Source organism: Symphalangus syndactylus, chromosome 9 (genome assembly GCF_028878055.3).
Source record: "Symphalangus syndactylus isolate Jambi chromosome 9, NHGRI_mSymSyn1-v2.1_pri, whole genome shotgun sequence".
NCBI classification, from domain to species: domain Eukaryota; kingdom Metazoa; phylum Chordata; class Mammalia; order Primates; family Hylobatidae; genus Symphalangus; species Symphalangus syndactylus.
The window spans coordinates 103882995-103904172 of NC_072431.2; the positions used below are offsets into that span (position 1 = coordinate 103882995).

The following is a 21178-nucleotide window of genomic DNA, read 5'->3' on the forward strand; positions in this document are numbered from 1 at the left end:
TCTAATCTAGAACGAAAGAGTGGTTTGTAGATCACTGACAACTTTTGCCTCTCCTAGAGACACATAGAGGTGATTGACTCTAGAAGGTCAACTGTGGCCTGAGGCAGTGTCCCTGGAGCCTTGTCTTCAGGCTGCAGGCTCAGGTGGCCCCTGATGCAGCACCAGCAGACAAAACGACCGCCTTCCAAAGAGAGTGGGAGGGCTGCTGGCTCCTGGCCACCGCCACAGCCCGCTTAGAAAATCATGCAGTCCAGGGATGTCTTCCAGGCTGACATTCCCACTGGAGCTCTGCCAGGGCACTGCAGAGGACAGCAGACCACCTCCCTCGCCAGGCCAAGGAGGGAGCTGGGGAAAGGGAATGGACAGTGGCTCCGGGCAGGGCTTGGTGGGCAAAGCCTCTCTTGCTTTGGAGACCCCCAAACCCACCTATTGTTTTCCATCTGAGGCACCAGAGATGGTCTATCTGGACCACACTGCTCTGAGGAAACCATTTAGGGCATCTGTGTGGGCCTCAGGCCTCTTCTTACCCAAGTCATCACACGTGGTTGTGACTGAAGCTGAGACGAGGCCACCCCTCCTGGCTTCTTGGCCAGTTCCCTTCGGTTGTGGACTCGGCACATCCTGGGGGAGCTCCAAATGGGGTCTGCATTACCCGCTGGGGCTGAGTTTTCCAGCCCCTGGTTCTTAGCATGATAGGGCCTCAATGTCCTCCTCCTCTGGGCTGGCATTGGAGCGTAGGGCACAGGGGGCAGCTGAGAATGTGTGTCTCACCCCCGCGCATCCTCGTCTCCGGCATTTGCAGGACAAGGGGCTGCTGTTCCAGCAAACATGCATGGCCCACCAGATGAGGTAGGGTTGTCTACCTACATGGGAAGGGCCTGTTTTCTCTACCCTGACCTGGGTAACCTCAATAGGTTCTGAAACACCCATGCCACCTGCAAGCTTTGGGCAGGCACCTGGCAGCTGCGGGGTCTCCTGGAGGTCCCAGCCCTGTCTCCATTCAGTCTGAGGAGAAGGGAGTGCTTGTCCTCTGGCGAGGGTTGGTTGCTGCAATGCGTCAAGCTCTGTGGGAATGAGAGCAGGCTCCTCATGTGTGCCCATGGTCTTGTTTAGAAAAGCAACTGTCACTGATGTTCTTCAATACAGAACATTGCCTCCAGTTCAGCTAGTATCTGTCATTTGAGGAATGACTACTTTGCATGAAAAAGTCACTGTGCTCAAAAGAAGAAATGCATGTTTTCTCATGGCAGGGAAGTAAAATGAATTACAAACAAACCTATTGATAGGACCAATTATTCCGATCTCTCCCTCTTCTCTGCCACCTCCTGGCAAAAGCCAAATAAGCCAGTTAAGGATTCAGAAAATTATAAATCACAGGCTAAGAAGGGCTTATTCAGGGTTCTGTTGGGGCCTAGCCAAAAGCCCCATGGTGATGTCCTAGAGCGTCCTATGAGATGATAGAATTAAGTTTCCTGGAATGAGGGTGATAAAAAAAAATCTCAGAAACTGACCTTCTGCAGAGAATCTGCCACACCCTGCCCCTCCATCCCACCCCTTTTAATAGCCCTTACTTCAGATCCCAGTCCAAGCCCAAGGCTGCCTGGCGCACAGCAGACATTCAAGAAATGCTTGTGAAATGAACAAGCTAGAAAACAATCTTTTGAGAGGGAGGGCAAGTATATCTTGGAGTGAAAGTGTGCCCTGGCAGTAGGGACCTCTACAGATTCCTAAACTCAGGATGTGTGGACTGCCCTCTCCTCCCCAAAGCCAACCTATCAGCCACTGGTTTCCAGTCCTAAAGGCAGCACAGTGAGGTGGCCCCGACAGGACTATGGAGCCTGTCTCTGAGTTTGAAACCCAGCTCTAACACTTGCTGCAAATTATATTTGCAAATTGTATAAAAGAGATGCAAATTATATTTTTGACACATTTTCAGCACAATTACCTTGTCCTTGGGCAAGTTATTCCCTGTGTCTCAGTTTTCTTGTCAATAAAATGGTGGCGGCAATAACAGGACCTTCTCTAAAGCGTTGTTGTGGGAATTGAATAGGTTAGATTACTTAATATAGGACAACCTCTATAGCCACAGTTATGACTATGCTGCAGATCTCCAAATGGCCCACTGGGGAGATACAAGATGGAACAAGACATCTCAAATACTCATGCAAGAGGAGGCTTGAACAGGAATCTTAAAAGTCCATTAGTTCAACTCTTTTGTTTTACAAATGTGGAGACTGAGGTCCTGAACTGGAAACTGACTTGTTCAAGGTGCCATAGCTAATGTCAGGGCGGGGACCCACCCCAGGAGTCCTCAGCTAGGATTTTGAAGCTTGCTGCAAAACCTACAGACACACTCAAGTTCCACCAAAGCAGGGCAGCATCACTGCTTAGCTGACAAACACAGAGCTCTGTACTTGGCACTCTTTTATGTTTCTGCTCAAGGGGAGCTTACAACACAGTTGGGAAGATAAAAGTATATGAATGCCACCCTCTATTGTATTAAATGACACAGTACAGCTTACCTATAGTAAGCAAGAGGGAGACAGAATAAAGGGTGGATAGGCAGGCATCGTCTTTACAAACTCCCAAGATAACGAGTTTCTAGAATGTGGCGGTAGCTGGCCCCAAACCTGCCTCTCCCTGGGAAGAGGTGCCCTCCCCAGGTTCCTCTGTAGTAACTCACGAATTCAATCTGAATTACAGCTTGTGTGGGTAAAGAGATTACTGTTTTATTTGCCTGTGACTAACCTAGCCTTGCTCTTGAGCCCCCACCTGCAGAGAGGGGAAAATGAACTCACTTCTAATCCTGTTGACATTTAGTCCAGATGACTTAGGCCCTATGGGTGATGTCAAAACTCTCTTTGATAAAAATGTTCCATCTCTCAGTGATGTCATTTCTGCCACTTCTTCTTTCCCTCAGAGGGTGTTTGGATATGTGGAGGGAGGGACAAGTCTGACCAGGTCACTCTGAGCAGGGCAGATTGGGGATCACTGGGCATGAGGTCCTTGATCTCCTCTGGCCTCCAGGGTGATGCCCATGTCCACCTGAGAGCTACTTGCTCTGTTGGCAATGGCTCCTGAAGTGTGTGGCTGGGGAACTCCTAGTCTGGTTCTTTCTGCTGCTGACACCCCTGGCTACCAACTTAGTCTCACCTGGCACTGACTCAGGGGTCCGCTCTGCAGCCAGGTCATCCTTCTCACAGCACCCACTCTGGTAAGCTTTTCCCCACCCAGACTCTGAGCAGCTTCTAGGTCCTGTCTATGCCACATGGGCCCCAAGAGATGAATTGAAAGCAAAATCTTAAGATCTCTGTCTTAGTCTGCTTGGGCTGCCATAACAAAATGCCATATAGTGGGTGGCCTAAGCAACAGGAACCTTTTTTCTCACGGTACTGGAGGCTGGAAGTCCCAGATTAAGGTCTGACGGGGTTGGTTTCTGGCAAGGGCTCTTTTCCTGGCTTGCAGAAGGCCGCCTTCTCATTTTGTTCTCACAGGACCTTTCCTCAGTCAGTGTTTGTGTGGAGAGAGAGATCTTGCTCTTCTTCTTCTAAGGCCACCACTTCTCTTGGATTAAGGGCAAAGTCTTATGAATTCATTTAACTATTTCCTAAAAGCCCAATCTTGAAATACAGTCACAATGGGGGTTAGGGCTTCAACATACACATTTTTTGGCAGGGGAGGTCATATTATACAGTTTCTAGCGGTTTCTCTCTCCCTGACCACACTGTGGGACCAAGTTCCCAGGGGAAATCTAAAAGGGGATTTCTTTCTAGAGTTCAAAATAGGATAGAAAGGACAGTGGCCTCCCTTGGCCCTAGGTATTGTCTAGTTGAGGAAAAATGATAGGTGTGTGGCTTGTAGATGAGAAAAAGAAACTAAGGTGACACTTCCAACAGCAAAGCAGAATACTTGAGACTTGAGTTTTAATCTTCTAATGATTTTCTGTGTGACCCTAAAATGACATAATCTCCTCTTTGGCTTTATTCCTTCTTCACTAACTGGGGGGATGTTAGCTTGCTTCCTAAGGTGGTTGAAAGCAACCAACAAGACATAATTGCAAGTCTTTTTTTAAACAAAGATACTATTAAATGCTATAAATACAAATAATGCAAAAGAATATACCTCCTCTCGAAATCCATGACATCCACAGAGTAAAGCACGAGGGCTAATAATCAAAATCTCAGTTCCCCGTAGTTTGCAGGATTGCTAAGAGGAAAATGAATCTTCCCATCTAGGTATTATGGAGAAGCTTTGGGAAATTTGCCTAACTGAAGAGAGATGGATTCTATGAAATTCAGGACATCACAGAAAACATTCTGCATAATCCTCCAGTGACAGTTTGTCAAAGAGAAGCAAGTCCTTCAGGACATTCTCTTAATATACTTTTAGTAAATGTTTTATTGTATTGGATTATGGGAATTAGGGGAACAAAGGATCTATACCATGTTTTTCAAAAGTAATATTTTTAGAATCACAAATTATATTGAAATCTTCATACCAAGCAAATAAAAAGATCAGAAGAACTAAACAGCATTTATATATGTCTCTACAGAGATATATATGCATATTAGCAAACTGAAATATAGCAAATACACACAAAAACACCCACATAAAAGAGATGCAAATTATATTTTTGACACATTTTCAGCACAATCACCTAATACAATTTTCTCTTATAGGCAGAGGTAATAAATAGTGCAAATGTATATTTACAGTGTATTTGACAATGTATTTGCTTTGAGTCAGAGGGAAAAGCTCGAGTGATTTTACCGTTGAAATGCCTCTCATCTACCTCAACTAAATTGCTGTTCTTTCTTCTGGATTTTTCACTGTGACTGGGACTGAGGTGGGAAGCACCTTTCAGTCTCAAAGCTGGGTACATGCTTGGAATGACGATTTGGAGCTCACCTGAAACTCAGGATATCATTAGACTTGTGTGTGTTCCTATCTCATCTCCCCTTATGACTGCATGCTTCTTGAGAGTAAGAACAAAGCCTGCTACTTCTCTGCAAACCTTTCAGCCTCTGGGGCAGTGACTCGCATGTAGCAGGTGCATCAGCAGATGGGCTGGCTGTCATTCTGGGGTGTGGTCTGCAGGGAACCAGACATGTGCTGTGAGCTCCCAGCTGATCGTCCACTTCCAAGTTTCTGAGGACTAGAGGACTAACTGACTCTTAATTCAAGATCTGAGAGTATTTCCATAGCTAAGGAAGCCAGTTAGGTTCATTCCTTGAAGTGGATCTATCTCTCCAGTGTGTCACATGGAGGTGCAGTGTTGACAGGTTGGTTTGGTCAAAGGGTCAGGTTAAATCAGGAGAGGGTGGCGTGCTCTGCAAGCCCAGGTAGGTGAGGACCGAGCCCAGAGGCTCAACTCTGGCAAGGAAGGGATAGCTGGAAGGTAGGAGTAGCAAATGAGGGTTTAGAAGCTGTGTCCCTCCACTAGAGAGCCCCTGCTGCAACTCAGCCTGTGCATGCAGAAGGCCCTGGATGTGGAGTATTGCCAGGGGAAGCCTGTGGGTGATCCACCCTCAAAGGAGGAACAGGGAACCATCCCACAGGAGGAGAGGGAATGGGCAGTCCTGAAGATAGGAGGGAGACAGGGATGTGGAGAAGCCATCAGACCCAGGCTCCCTCCTCCCCACCAGAGCCAAGTGGTGTTCACCATAAGGAAAGTTTCTGGAGCAAATCCTTGGACGCTGGTGGCTAACATAACAGAGACTCCGCTGGTGGGCAGCCCTTTCTCCTCAATACCATGAGGCCAGAGGGCTCCTGGAGACAGCAAGCTTGCCAAGCGTCAAATGTACTTTGCGAAGGAACTGCAGGGAAATGAGAGACCATTACTCTACATGGCCCTCCCCCTATTTGCTTCTCTTTCTCAGTTCCCCACTCTGGTCAGGGGGGCCTCATTAGGAAGGCTGGTGTTTCCTTCCTTTAAATGTGCACATCTCTCTTCAGGCCTGGAGAAAATGAGACCAAAACCATCCCCACCACGCTGCTGTGAACAGATATATTTAAATTTCTTTAAGCTCGGGTGACGTCCTTGGATGAGGAGCTCTAAGTACCAAGAGTTATTGTTATTACTATGTAGTTACTGCCTAGCATGCAGCGAATCACCCTGCCCTGCTGTGTAAAAGATGTATAGTGGGATGGGAGGTGTGGAGGAAGGAGCGGCGTCGAGACTACAGAGGAAGCAGAGTGAAACGTACTAGAGAGAGAAGGGAACAGGGGGCCCCCAGTGCATGGGGGTCTCTACCAGGCCTGCTCTTATGGCTGGAAACAAGAAGGAGTTTCTTTCCACTAAGCAAACATAAAACATCGTGAAGACAGTGGGATTGAAGAGAAAGTATAGCATGGGGTTTAAGAACATGGGTTTAAATCCCAGCTCCAACCCTTATTAACTGCATGCCTTGGACAAGCTTATGAGCCTGTCTGGGCCTCAGTGTGTGTTACCTGCATATAGGAAGTTCTAAGTAACTGTAGTGATTATTATTACTACTGTGATTAGGCCTTGGTACAGTTGTCAGTGATCTGCAGAAGGACCCTGTACATGATCAGAAGCAATGTTTCTAATTAGAATCAGGATTTTCTGGAAGGGGTCACTAAAGAACTCCAAGAGAAATGGGAACCCATAGACACTATGGAATCACTGAAAGGGGCCAAATGGACACCTCCTAGAATTGCCAAGGACACCCCAGTGGGGAGTCTCAACTCAACTTAAAAACAGGCGGTCTTGCTAATGAACTCAGATTTCTTTGTGGAAGAAGAGCCAACATCGCATACTATTGATCAATGAGGAGTAAGACCAACAACCTACATCTGTCTCTCCAACAAGAGGCCCTGAGACTACTTTGGAAGCTGCACATCGTATGCCTGGTTCTTCTCCAAGACATTTAGGAGCAGAGGTGGGGCTGGGTGATCTTACTGAAACTTAACGTTGCATCTCTGCTGTAAGCATGCCACACAAGGCTGGGACAAGTGCTGTGGTTCTACAGTCATGTTACAAGCTTTGCAGGGCCTAGGAAGTCTACCATATGAACTATCAAACATGGAACTGCTCACAGAGAACCAATGCCAGAGGACATAAGCAACCATGGAAAGTTCAGTAAGAGAGACATGCAGGAGAGGAAAGCAAGTTCAACTGGAATGTGGGTGCAGAGAGCCCTTTCAGCTTCAGCTGCCAGGGAACTCATGGCTCCTTTTTCCGGGGTCATGAGGCAGCTCAACATAAGAATATCTGATGTGGAATCCAAATACACACCTCCTTCCCCCAGAACCCTACACTGTTTAGTGATGTGCATATGCTGTCAAACCAACGTTTAAAAACGATCAAGTCATAGTAACCAGTTACCTGATCCACAGATGGGTTGAGGTTGTTAGATTGCTTCCCACCCAATTATTTGGAATGATCCAGTGATGTGGCGGTGGGTAACTAGGAGGCCCCTTAGGAATGGAGCAATGTGAAGTAATTCAAAACAACAGGCTTCTCCCTGACTAACACCTGCAGTTCTTTAGGGGCAGGAACTACTGGGCTATTGGATGGGGCAGTTGCCCTCCTCAGCTGTCATGCCATTCCCTACTGTTTTCCTTTCATTCATCCCTATCTTGATCTATTCCTGGGGTCACAGAATTTTGAGGGACAAATATATTTAAGTAATTGTTAACTCTGGCATTGATTGAAAGGTGTCCTTTCCATCTTCCCTCTAAAAGCCTCAAGGATTATTTCTCAAACTCCTCTCTCCATTAAACTAATAAAACAAAACAAAGCCACTTTTATAAAATAATAATACTCTACTCAATGGAACAGGCTGTGAGACGCCAAGCAATTTAAATTCTAACAGTATATTTTAATGATGCTTTTCTATTACAGGGAAACAAGGCACCTCAGAGGACTGAGAGACTCGGGACTTCCAGACAGAGGATCAGGCGTACCTCATGCACGCGTGTTTTGGAAGAAGGCCATTTTGAAACCTACTCTGTATCATTACAGACTTTCAGTGAATTAATTTAGAATAAATCCACCTCCTTCCCTGTATGTGGTAGAACTTCACTGGGATGCAACGTGGGGACAGAGATTTGAACCCTCAGTCCCACTTATGATGTGAGGCTTCAGGGGCACCACGGACATGCTCCACATTCACCCATCTGTTGGGGAGGACTAAGGAAGCTGCGCTGTGTGTGAGAAAGTAATGTGCTCTTTAAAGCCCTTTTACTTAAAGCAATAAAAGAATAACTGCGTCATCTGCTGGAGTAAAAGTTTTCAACAGATGACCGGCTTGGTTCTTAAAACACACACACACACGCAGGAGAGGAGTGAACCACACAGCATGCAAATGAGAGGAACAAATGCTTTTGTTTGTTGGAGATTAATTTTTATGGAAAGTTGTACATTGCAGATTGCAATCAGCCTGACACATTCTCTCCCTCCTGCTCCTTCTCTCAGTTGGCTTTGAGGAGATGCGCTTCCAAGTTTGAGAATTCATCTTATCTGATTAATGATGTGTACACAGAGATTTCAGTCTCATCTTCCTTCTCTGGGTCCTTTTTATTCAGTTGTTTGCTGTGCTACAACCCTGCGGATAGATGGTTCTGCCGTGATAAATGTAAAGTTTGCATAAGCCATGTAACAGCAGGACAGCCTATTATCACTGTACATTTTCCATGGCTGTGCAAACCTCTGTAGGCTATTTTATTGCTAATAGATCCACAGAGAAACAGTAGTGATTTTATGACTCTTTTTAAAATGGAAATTCATGTTTGAGAAATACAACTGGGAGGAAACAGATGTAAACCACTTAAGCATTTGCAGAAAATTGAGATGCACACTCTTATTTACAGACCTACATAGCCTCCATCGCTTTATTTTCAAAATTAAAATCAGCAATCTGTTTACCATGGGAAATGAGGAACTGTAAACTTGTTGTTTTTCCTTTTACATGGCAATGGCCGCCATCGTTGGGTTTAATGGCAGAACTGAAGCAGACAGGGTGGCAATTTTTTCCCCTTAGGTTTTATTGTCTATAATGCATTCCCTCTGTAATCTAAGCAAGAGGCAGGCAAGTGGGAAAGATTTTCTTGTAACTGTATGTCTGCATTCACATTATGCATTAACAGCTAAAATGATTACCAGACACATTAGAAAGATTTTAACCAGGTATTTAACCCTATCTGTAAATTGCTTAAAATACTGGAAGAGTCAACCTCCACAAAAATGCTTTCACATGGCCGAACACAAAAGCACAACCCATCCAAAAACATTTATTCTGGCCTCATCCCAACTGTCTCACATCTTTCGGAGTTGTGACAAATGTCACACGTTGGAAAGGAGATACAAATAGAAGCATCACAAAACAATATAGCAATGAGATGTCTGTGCACCAGACTCATCAGAGCAAGCTCCTTGTGGCATGTGGAGGTTCCTCTGGTTTTTAATTTCAGTATTGATTTTTTTTTTTTAGTTCTAGAAGTACATTTTTTTGTTGTGGTAAAATATATGGAACATAAAATTGACTGTTTTAACCATTTCTAAGTATACAGTTCAGTGGCATGAAATGCATTCACATTGTCATGCAACCAGCACCACCATCCAGCTCCAGAACTTCTTCAGCCCAGACTGAAATTCTGTACCAATTAAAGCAAAGACTCACCATTTCCCCCTCTTCTCCCAGCCCCTAGTAATTTCTATTCTACCTTCTGGCTCTATGAATTTGCCTATCCTAGGCACCTCATATAAGTGGAATTATACAGTAGTTGTCCCTTTGTGACTAGCTTATTTCACTTAGCATAATGTCCTTAGGGTTCACCCATGTTGTAGCATGTGTCAGAATGTCTTTCCTTTCTAAGGCTGAATAATATTCCATGGTGTGTATATACCACATTTTGTTTATCCGCCCTGTGTGACTAGTCCTGGGATTTTAATATTGAGGGGGTATCCCCATCACCCCTGGGGATGGAGGTGGCCTGGTCATTCGTGAGCACTGCAAAGCAGGACGGCTAAGGAGAATGAGAGGCGTCCAGACTAGGTCTGCAGAATCAGGCAGGGAGGCCTCCTGGAAACTATAGGTTTCTGGTCTCTATATAACAATCACCAGCTGTGGGAATATTTTGCTTTCATCCTGAAGCTTTGTTTTAAAGGTCAAAGGAGGCCGAGCTAAGCCCTCTTAGGAACTGAAATTTTGCTCGGAGACAAGATATGATGGACTTTGGTCCAAAGTCAGAGAACAGAATGTGTTTCCAACCCCATGCCTCCCCAAGCCACTCACTGCCACTGGGGAAGGCACTCGGAAGACTCCCTGACCATGGCCCTTGGATTGCATCAAATGAGGCACAGCCACAGTGAGCAGGCTCTGAGCTCGCTCACTCTTGGTGGAAACCATACTATATCGAGATGGTAATAAATGCACTTGCAAACCTATTTGCCATGCACTCAACTCTCTTACAATAGACAAATTAAACAACTGCCCTCTATTTACCTTGTTATCTCATGGCCCATGTGATATAGAGGAGCTTCTGTTTATGGCCCCTTGGTGACATCAGCTAATGACAGACCTATGTGGAGGAGGCTTTGTGGCTCTTCTGCTGTTGCTGCTGTCACAATTACCTTCGTTTTCTATGGACTCACCCGTGTGCTGTGTACTGCTGGGTGTTGTCAGTAGCAAAGCAGGGTATTTCACAGTACCTGTGTAATTAATTTCCATCACCAGTGTGTTATTATCCAATAATTAAATAACCTTGGGAGTTTTCCTAAACATCTCTGACATTTTATAAGGAAAAATGGACATTTGTTGAAGGGACATCTTATTAATGGAGAATTTTTTTTTGGAATTACATATGTGTTGTGGCATTACCATTGATTATTTTCACATACATCTATTTATTTATTTTATACAACAATCTCATGAGGTATTCAGGATAGATCTAGTATCCTCATTTTACTGATGACATGAGGTGATTTGCCCACAATCATGGCACTAGTAAAAGGTAGAAAAGAGCTCTTTTATGGGGTACAAAAGAACCAGCTTTAATTCATTCTCCAGGCAGGGCAAGTAATTGGAAGCTTCATATCCAGAAGGAAGAGACAGAATGAAGGGAACTTGTATTAATTGAGCTTCCACAATATACATCATTTTGCTTTTACTGAGCTCCTACACTTATCTCATTTAATCTTCACAATGTCCCCTATACACTGAGATCCCATTTTTATAGAAGAACCTCAGAGGTTATTGGCCCATGTTACACAGCTGGGATAGAGCACGAAATCAACTGAATGCATCAGATTTAAGAGTTCATTCTCTTTCTAAAACATAATACAACTGCTGCTTAATTCCAAAGCTGGTACCTCAGTGCAATTCCCACATTGGTGCAAGTGCCCACCAGATGTCCTGTGGACACTGGTCCTCTGGAACACTCTTTTGCCGATAAAAAGTTACACTGTTCCAGCTGGGATTGCAGAGGAGGTGGGTGTCTGGGGCTCCATCTCTAGGACCCTTCCCTTGCTCTCTCTAGGAGGAACTGTAGGACCCTCTAACACATCAATGAAAAGCTGCTGCATTGGGCCATTTGCCAAATAAATCGTTATTCTCTTATATTCCCTGACCTGTTGCACCTCGTTCAAAGACAACGAAAGGAATCCACACGATGGAACTCTATCCAGGCTTCGGCAAAAGCCAGATTCTTAGATGTCAATATCCTGCGGAAGTTCTGTTTGTTTTTCTTTGCTAATTACCCACTTTGAGGTACCCAAAAGGAAATGGAGGAAGTCCAGCTGGGCACAGACATAAACCTGAAGTGTCCCCTTGCCACAGCCATGGGCTTCCCAAGCATTGGGTCACTGTGGCAAGATGCACACATATGTGCATAGGAACCCTGGAAGAAGGCTAACAAAGGTTATTCTTTAAATATTTACACCTCCACTTACATCTTTAGAGGAGATATTGAGCACCACATGGTTCCAGGAGAGTGAGGGAGGATTGCTTGGTGGCAGACTTTTTGTCTCCACTGTTGTTCTGAGAAATTCTGCTCAGACTTTGAATTCCCATCCAAAGTCATTCCACTGAATCAGGCCCACAGCTGCCTTACCATCCTCTCTAGGGGACTGTTCAGCACCATCTTTTGTTATCTCAGCAAAATTGGTTTTTCCTCCACCTTTGATGTTCTCCTTGAGAAGAATCACTTGTTGCATCTCAGTGTATTCCCCGCGATGTTTTAGCATCCCAGCAGTTTCTGAACTTTGTAAGAGCTGGTGCCCTAGGTTTCTAGCTGCCTGGTCTATCCCCTAATCCAGTGTGGGACACAGACATACAGAGAGACACACATCCTAATGCTCACACACACACACACACATGCAGATACACACATTCACACACACAGTGCAAATAGGCAACAGCTCTGTTGGCGCAGTATATATGCTGGATGTTCTATGTGACTTTGATCCCCTTTCTCCTCCTCTTTTCAATGGTGTGATGGCCCATTTGGATAGTTGTCCCGGTTCTTTTACCCGTTCAGGAGCTTCAGAATTTCTGCTCTCTGGACTAGAGGAAAGATCACCAGAAGTGTGGTCAGAAGACCAGCTCTGTCACTCACAAGCCTCGTGTCTTATACATTTAATATTTTTCTTGTTTTAACAAAATTGAGCCAATATTGTTGTGCCTTTTTGCACATAAGTTCTGTTGAACTTACTTGCCCAACATCTGTTGTTGGTAGATACGCTCTTTATTCTTACAGATGGGGTTTAAAGACTTGGCTCATTCAAATACTTGGCCCTTTTCATTATTTTTCCTCCAATTTCCTTTTTCCAAGCTCCTGACATTTTTGTGTACATTACTACACCCACAAAAAGTGCCAATTTCTGAAATAGCTATGTCGCTTTGTATTTAGTTAAGAAGCACAAACATTCACAAGTTTGGCACTTGCACTTGTGAACTTCAATCACTGTATGCATTATCCACAGTAGACTTTTAATTAGTATGTATTCAATAAAGAAGCGAAGTTGCGTCTTATAACTTCCCACACATTCACATTGGGTGTTTAATTTCCTGTTTCCCCCTATGGACCAAGGGAAAAGCCTTATAAAAGCTTCTTTCACGTGGAATACAGGTCTCACTTTTTCAATACAGTTCTGTCATTGAAATGCCTTCCATTTATTTTTCTTTTCTCACTCTCATAAGCTTCATTCTCCACCTTCTGTATTCCACGGCCTTGATGACAGTGGGTTTTACTCGTATTTTTGTGATTGCATGTGCTAGTGATGATGTCCCCTAAGTCCTCCATCTGAGGGCAACTATCCCACCCCAGCCCCTGAAGATTATAAGGGTTGGCTGTTTGCTGGTGGGTCCTGGGGCCTTCTGTGTTGCTGGTCACAGCTGAGTGGGTCCAGGGTCATCAACAGATCCAAGTGTAGCCTGAAGCTGACTCATGTTTTATAGTGATACCTAGTCTGGAAAAGGTGAACCAGCCAATGAGATTTCTTATGGAAATTTGAACCAAGAAACACAGAGAGAATCAATGGGGTAGTAGGGATGACAGAAACTGAAGGGCAGAAATAGAAGGTCGCTTTGGGGGCTTGTGTGAGCTGATGATATCAGAGGGGTAGAGATGATAAATGGCTAAGAGAGAAGCCACATGACCCTGAGAGAGGAGGCAGCAGGAAGAATCACAGAGAAAAGGAAAGGGAGAGGAGAGACCTCAGCAGCCACGCACTGCCTCATCATCCTCAGCCCTTCTCCCGCGACCCTTGTGTCTGAAAGCTCTAGATCCTTGCGTCCTCTTCCTTGTCATGGATGTCAGGACGTTGCTGCTTCTATGGAGGACTGCACCATCGCTCCCAGCCACACCAACGTCACCTCAGTGCTCTCTCGCTATCTCTGGTGGGGTGTCTGGCCCGTCACCCTTTTCTCAGCCTCCCTGCAACTATGACTTTTCTAGATCATCCTCAGCCTTCGACCTTTAACTTCAGTCACTCCTCCAGCCACCTTCCCTGGAACAGAGGAGAACCCTTGGGGGAGCCTCCCTGCAGGCCGAGGATGCTGCCAGGCCTGGGTCACCTCCTTGTCCTGGTGACAGGACCATCTCCCAGGTGTGCACTGGTGTGCCTCGTACTAAGGTTAAATATAGTCTCTGCCAAATCCACTTCTTCAACACCTAGAACATGTTTCCTGTTAGGCATTGCATCAAGAGGTCATTTGTTGTTTTTAAGCATGCTTGCAATGTCTGGGCATGAGCTTAGGATCCATCATCTTTGGTTTCCCCTAAGCTCTCCCATGCTCCCATTGCCTCTGCTGTAACTCCCCCCACACAGCTGCTTACGTTTCTGGGCAGCCTCCCACTGACACTCATATCAATGCAAACATTTCTTAGTGTCACCTAAATACCAGACATGTGTTATCTCAATGAATCCTTGCAACAACCTGTGAGATGGGTTCAATTACCAGCTCCATTTTACAGATGAGGAAACCAAGGCACAGAGAGATAGAGTAACTTGCTCAAAGTCACACAGCTTGTCTGTGGTGGACAGGGGTTTGAACCCAGGCATCCTGGCTCCAGAGCACATTGACTATTGCGCCCCAGCTAGCTCCTGGCAACATGTCACCATCTGCCTCCCTTTCTGTCATGGGTGCCCTGTGTCTGCTACTTCCTTCTTGAAGAGACTGAGTTGAGTACTTGACCTTGGCCCACTAAGTGGAATCATGATAAAGTTCTTCCAATATTCCCAACACTTTTTAAAAAAATTTATGGCCTCCAGAATAAAACCAATGTATCTGCTGATGAAGCTTCTGGGCCGAATGACTGCAAATGTGACCCTCGTCTTGATTCCACTGGTAGCTTACTAGAGGGCTGGCAGGCCAGGTGCAAGGTCTTGTCACAGGTGAGGAGCATTCTCACGTATATTGTCCGTATTATTTTCCTCTGCCTTTTGCAGAAGACCTGGGGGTTCTCTTCTCTTCTCTTCTTCTCTTGTGGCTCATCTGGAAGATGAAAGCAGGCAGCCAGGCCCAGTTTTCCCTTTGTCCTCAGATCCCTTGTGAGTCTTCCTCCATCAACATCAGAAACGTGAGCCCTGTCCAGCTTCTCCTTCCAGCTGACTTGCTCCACGTGTCACTGGTACCTCTGACCCAAACCCATCTCCAAATTCATCCGGATTCATTCTGGTCACTATAGTTATTCTGGAAACTTTCTTCCCTGCACCGCCCCCACACACCAGCAGGTTTTGGCAACACTTACCCACTCCATCCCTCCCTGAGTTCTCATCCATCTCACCAGCTCCTCCTAGACACATGACGTCATTGAACATGTCTTGAACCTCTTAGTATCCTGTGAGGTAGGGAGAAAAGACTCCCTAGCTGATCAACACAGTAAGTTCTTCCTCCTTCAGGAAGCCTTCTTGGATCACCCTTCTCAGACTTTTGTCTGAACTCACATCTACTTTCTGGCTTCTGCTTTCTATGATTCATTCCCTTCTGCTTGTGGCATTTCTTGTATTACTGTCACGCATTGCTATTAATGTTTTATATATCTATGCTTTTGTCTCCTCAACTGAATTTTTAGTTTTCTTAAAGGAGTTTATACTTCTAATATTCTTCATACTGCCTTGATTTGAATAAATTTGCCGTTTGATTTAAACTCTGGCTGGATAGCAAAATAAATCTTATTGAATGTTCAGAGAAACAGGGTTAGTTGAGCCATTTTGAAGTTCCTTGAATTCCAGTTAATCATTTTCCCTTTGCCAATCAGGATGTTATTTCTAAATTAGTTAACAAATAAAGCAGCCCACAGTGAGAAGTCATCCTTCAGCTGGAACAAGAAAGGTTTTTCCAATGTGACTCTGCATGGCTTGAAAATAAAATTTTTAAAAGTTATAAAACAAGTTCTTTATGGGTAGCAGAATTATTTACTGATTAAGAAGATAAATGCATGTAATTGGCTACACTGTATCTCCACCCCCACCACCCCTACTCAAAATTCATCTGTTGAAGTCCTAACCCCCAGTGTGTCATGGTGGCTGCATTTGGAGATAAGGTCTTTAAAGAGGTAAGTAAGTTAAAATGGGGTCTTTAGGGTGGGCCCTAATGCATTATGAATGGTGTTCTTATGAGAAGAGAAAATTTGGACACACACGGAGAGACACCAAACATGTCCACAGATCAAGGGGACACCATGTGCAGCCCTCTGCAAGCCCAGAAGAGAACTTTTAGAGGAAACCAACCCTGCCAACACTTTGATATTGGACTTCCAGCCTCCAGAACTCTGAGAAAATAAATTCCTGTTGTTTAAACCACCCACTTTGTGATATTTTGTTATGACAACCCTAGCAAGTAATACAACACAACTTGTACTAAAACAAACTTAGGATTCCTTCTCTGTCATTTAGTCACAAACCACCTTGGGCAAGGTACTTAGTTTGTCTGTCAGTTTCCTCATCTGCAAAATGGCAGTAGTGATACCTCTGTGTGTTGGGAGGATTAAATGAGATCGTGCAAAGCAAGAACACAGTGCCTGGCATAAAATAAACACTATTAGTTAGCCACCAATTGTAGAAAATCAGGAAGAAAAAAGCATACATTGTTCTATCACCAAAGTGAGCCACTGTAAACATTTTGGTGATTCTCTAACCATCTCGTTATTAAACATAACTATGGTCCTGCTGTATACACAATTTTAGATCCTGCTTTGTTTTATTCTACATTGTATCACAAGCATTCCCTGAGTTACTAAAACTAAAGGATAATAACTGGCTGCCATTTCAGTATTAGAGAATTACAATGAGGCAATTTATCCAAGAACTTGTAGATTATGAAAATAGGCTCACCCTAAGAGTAAAACTTTACAGTCAAACATAATGGATCACATACATACATACATACATACATAATACAAAAATGTTACAATCAAACATAATGGATCACATACATACATACATACATACATAATACAAAAATGTTACAATCAAACATAATGGATCACATACATACATACATACATACATACATACATACAATATATATGGAATAGGTTGGAGCCAGGAGATGTGGAGTCACTGAGAGATAAAATGGCTCTCAGCCAATGCAGCTTTAATTTGACAGACTGGGCTACTCTGTCTCAAGAGGGTATGTGGTCATGAGGAGAGCAGCCTGGAGAACAGAGAGCCAGTGCTGCTGGCTGCTGCCTAGGGCTGCTCTCCCTTCCCAAGAGAGGCCGTGGAGCTTCAAGGTGGACAGGGCTTTGGAGGTGAACTATACAGCATTTGAATCTAGGCTCTGCAGCTCATTTCACTGCAGAATCTTGGGGAATGATCCTTAACCTTATCATGCCTTTCCTTATCTTTAAAATGGCTTGGAGGGGAGGGCACTACCTACCTCATTATGTTGTTCCGAAGATTAAATGTGGGTTTGTCACACAAGTTCCCAGTAAGTATTAGCTTCTCTTTCTTATTCAGGGGAGAGGGAGTCTTGGACAATGGGTCTCAAATTCAAGATAATCCTAATAGGAGATGAGTATATCAAATTGCTTGGGCCTGATGCTGTTCAGTGCTCAATTCCTCACACTTCCTTTGCTGAGACTCCACACTTCAAAAGCAGCCTTCTGATTATGCTTCCCCAGAGGCCTGCCAAGCAGGAGAAGACTTTGGTGATGTGCACTGAGTTTTCCAGTCCCTCTGACGATTGTATTTCTCCTTGTGAATCTGCCACTTCCTGACTTGCTTGGGCAGTAACAGAACTGCTCTGTCTTATTTTTCTCATTTGCAGAGAAGGGATAATGTCACTTAGAAACCACAATGAGATGAGGAGGATAAGTAGGAGGAGTAATAATATCAGTTAACAAATATGGAGTACTTACTATGGGTTGGACATTCACTAAATGCTTTGCAAATGTGATCTCATTAAATGAGATATTGATAATTGCTTGGTGCAGTACCTGGTATACAAGACTCAATGAATAGTAGCAGGTAAATGGATGTGTTCAATAGAAGGTTGCGTCCCATATCATTTATTTCTAGGGAAAGAATGTGCTGATTATGCCAGTCTAAGTATTCCAAAGCTTGAAACAGATTTCTGGATATAAAATGCTGCATCGAATTCTGCTTCAAGGTATCCATCTCACGACCTTGGTTAATGTGTGTCCATTCCTGAGAAACAGATCCCCATCTCAGTATGCCCACAGCCAGGTTTCTGATCTTAAGAGAAAAAGGCCAGGCAGAGGCAGGTGGATAACCTGAGGTCAGGAGTTCGAGACCAGCCTGACCAATATGATGAAACCCTGTCTCTACTAAAAATGCAAAAATTAGCTGGGCATGGTGGCATGCACCTGTAATCCCAGCTACTTGGGAGGCTGAGACAGGAGAATCACTTGAACCTGGGAGGCGGAGGTTGCAGTGAGCCGAGATCATGCCATTGCACTGCAGCCTAAGCAACAAGAAGGAAACTCCATCTCAAAAAAAAAGAAAAGAAAGAAAGAAAGAGAGAGAGAAAGAAAGAAGAAAGAAAAGGAAAGAAGAAAGAAAGAAAGAAAAGAAAAGAAAGAAAGAAAGAAAGAAAGAAAGAAAGAAAGAAAGAAAGAAAGAAAGAAAGAACCAACCACACTTTGACCGTGGAAGATCACCAAAGTAGCAGATGTATAAGGAGCTTTTGCTTTTTTTGCACTTCTGATTCTGGTGAACTTTATTTTTAACAGGTGTGCTATAGATTGATGTTTGACTTTAGCATAATTTATGTAACCATTTCCCTAGTCTAAGACACCTAGACTTAATCCTTTTCCTCCCATTTTTATAAATCACACTACAATGAAGACCTTGTATATAAAAGTTGGCTTTTTCCCTGCTTTGGGCTGTGGAAATGTTTCCGAAGATGCTAAGTGATGGTAGGTGATGTCAATTAAGTTCACCAGCCTCCCCTCAAAAGACTCCAAAAGATTGAGGTTGGTTTCCTTTTTTTTCTTGCCCCTGATTCCCATGGTAGTTTGCCATAGGCTCTTCAAAGATGGAGGCATTCAGTCCCATTTGGAGGGAGTGTATGGGGTTGAGATGGGTAATAAGGTAATAGAGGCAGAAGATTCAGGAATATTCCCCTGGGGTGTGAAGTGAGTCACTGCTGAAGCCATTTATGGAGAGCATGCCTCCTAACTCATCATCTTTGACTCTAATCGCCTGGGCTGGCATTGCATAGCGGCACTTGGGAGACATTGCCTTCAACAGCCATGTCTTAAGGGGGTGCACATGGGGCAATCAAGACTATTGAGAATGTAAGTTAAGGTTATTGCTTCCTGCGCGCACATTCCACTCGTAGGCTGATTAGTGCATTGAAGAGCTCTCATTGACATTTCGTGGTTTAACATAAAGATTTCTTGTGCATAGCTCAGGAAAGAGAGACAGATTTTCAAACAGCTGTCTAATATCTCTGTCAACATAGAAATTAAATAGATTTAGGAACTTCAGGAAAACATACGCACATTTAATGCCCAGTAATGATCAATTCAAATTTCCAGTTGCAGAGACAGGAATTGTTTTCAATGTGTTCTATGGGTTATTCCAAATAAACATCTGGCATCATTTTATTTCTTTTTAATCATTTGAATGGTGATGTTATAGGTCTATCTATTTATTTGTCCAGCTATAAAGCTGATGATACTATGAAGATATTGAAATGAATCCAATGTCTCAATCAACTTTCAAATGAAAACATTCCATTGTTTTAAAGCAACCATTTTCGCTTTTAGCATATATCAACTTTGGATTTCAAACTTCCTCCAAACTTGTTAGCAGTATTTTTGTTTCTTCTTGTACTAGTGATAATGAAAGACAAAAACATCACCTTGCCTTCAGTGTCAGAGATGTGCTTCTGTTTGAAGGAGACCAATCCCTCAGAGTCCGTGTTGTAGAGAGAGGGCGCATGGGAGAACAACCTAACTCCTGACCCAGGTGTGACGTTCTGTCCATTGATTTGTTACTCTCAACCAAGCAGAACGACTCTTCTCATGTAGGTGCCATGCACAGTAAGAGGAGGAGAGGGTCTGGCTGATTAGAGTTCAAATCCCAGCTCTGCCCCTTTTTAATTTTGTGGCATTCTTCAGTGTGATTCACTTCTCTGAGTCTCAGGTTCTTCCTCTTTCATACAAATTAGTAATAACACATCATTCAAGGAGATGATATATATGGGGCATCTCAACGGTACAGTAGGTCTCAAGTGATAGCGATTTCTACTGTGAGGTAGATTCCAAGCCACAGAGCCCCTCTGCCCACAGTAAGCCTCCTCTGAACTGAGCTTGGGAACATGGGTGGGAGTGTGCCAGGCTGCCTACCTGCCTACCTGCAGACACAATCCAGAGTAGCAATAATGAGAGCAAAGTCAAATTGACTTGGGTCTAGAGGGCCAACCCTTTCCTCTCTGAGGACCACCTCAAACACATGAGCAGTCCAGCCTCTATTCAGGAAGAAAATGTGTGAATCACAGCCATCAGGCCCAGGCCTCTGCTGAGAGCAATAGAAACTAATCAAAATTATGGATCATTTTAATAAGAGGTCATTTTGGAACCCCAAGGACAGTTATAGTTAGAGTTGATTTAGGCTGGCCTGAGGATTGTAAAGAAAGTATGCCTGTCGTCTTTAAGTCCCAGAGCTTCCTTTGGGTAATTATAAAGAAATACAGCAGCACATAGTTGCAGCTCTTCTTGATGCAGAGCACTAGGCTGTGTACCTGCAGACACACATCTGGGCCAATCCCCGGATGCAGACACACATCTGGGCCAGTTGAAGCCAGCAACTACACTCAGTGAAAGCTTGGTATAATGTGGCTTTCCTACTACATTAGCTATTTTGTCCCCACACTAGGGCAATAAATGCATTCCTCAGCATGGATGTTATTTCAAATGCCATTTTGCTTTATCCAAATCAAATTCCTCAAAGCACCAGTTTTATTTTCTGACAATACAGCATGTGGACAAACAGGATTGCAACCAAATCTCAGCTCTTCCACATCCTAGTCATGTGACCAGTTTCCTTATCTGAGAAATGAGGATAATTATGGCAGGTACCTCAGGAGGGAGAAGGAAAATAAGCCAATGACTGACATATTTAGTCTAGCACCTGGCACATAGTAAGTGTCCAAGAAAATGATGGAATGAATAGTAGCTGCTCATGTATGGCATACACAGATTCTAATAGAAAGTATAAAGGGTAATTAAATCTCAGCTA

At 44.0% G+C, this 21178-nt stretch overlaps 1 long non-coding RNA gene across 1 annotated transcript in view; it reads left to right on the forward strand.

Annotated features, from left to right (window-relative positions):
• The window catches only part of LOC134731382 (uncharacterized), a 35103-nt gene extending 26931 nt beyond the window's left edge, over positions 1-8172 (forward strand). The window contains exon 4 of the long non-coding RNA XR_010113605.1: positions 7868-8172. This is a non-coding gene — a long non-coding RNA (uncharacterized lncRNA). The remainder of the gene's footprint in view (positions 1-7867) is intronic.
• The last annotated feature ends 13006 nt before the right edge of the window (positions 8173-21178 follow it).